Raw genomic sequence first — 1,131 nt, 5'->3', positions numbered from 1 at the left:
GAAAGATCATAATCAAAGAGATTTCACTCATTCATTCCCCATTCATCAAGAGCCATCCCCTCTCAATTATACAACCTCACCTCCAAGTTTTACATGCCTAAATTCTTCATCATTTGAGTATGCCTCAGCACAAAAGTCTATCCCAAATCCATACAATTCATTTCACCATCCACAAAACTCAATCCACTACCCACAAGAGTCATACCACTTTCAGAACACACAATGACGTTAGGATTTTTGCCAGTAAAGAATATCATAAAAACAGTCAGCTCAAGCAGGCAAGCCCACAATTGTCAACCAATCAAGACCACAAGAAGCATCTAGAATAGGAATTTTCATTTAATTGTAATTTGCTTTTAATTTTATTTTGTAAGTTAGGAGAGCATATATAAAGTTCTTAGTCTTTACATTGAAAACATCTTGGAAAGGGGGGGGACTGAGATTCTAGAATAGGGATTGAAGAGGGGTCTTCGGACTCCCTCCCCTCACACACTTTTCCTTCTCTTTCTTTTAGTTGTAATTTTTATTTTATGAATGTTGAATTTTCAATTTCAGTTTGAATCTTCATCTTTGCTTTTCTGCACTTCTTTCTTTTCTATTTTTGTAGAGCAATGATCAACTAACTCTTTACATTGGGTTAGAGAGCTCTATTGTGATTCAATGGATTAAGTGTAGTTCTTATTCTTCTTCTTCTTTCTTTCCTCTTGATTTTACTTGAAAGCTTTCGATCTTCAACCAATTGGGTAGTATCTTGGAAAAGAGGCTATTCAAACTTGGATCTCTTCTGAACCTTGAAAGAGGAATGAAGAGATCATGCTAGAAATACTTTCTCATGCTGATCCTAATCCTAAGAGAGAGGAGAGAACCTCTCTCTCTAAAAACTACATCTACTCCTAAAATTATGAATTATGAGAGCCCTTTTTTTGAATGGATGTAGTCCCCCATTTTATAGCCTCTAATCTGTATTTTCTGGGCCACAAACTGGGTCAGAAACAGTCCAGAATTTGCTGGTTTCGAATTTTGCCACGCTGGATTTTCGTCACTGCGATGCGGCCGCATGGATCACGCGGTCGCGTCACCTAGCGTCAGGGGAACTATATCATATTATATATCAAATCGAAGCCTCGGACA

This window comes from Arachis ipaensis, chromosome B05 (genome assembly GCF_000816755.2).
Source record: "Arachis ipaensis cultivar K30076 chromosome B05, Araip1.1, whole genome shotgun sequence".
Lineage (NCBI taxonomy): Eukaryota > Viridiplantae > Streptophyta > Magnoliopsida > Fabales > Fabaceae > Arachis > Arachis ipaensis.
Note: the sequence above shows the minus strand (reverse complement) of the source record.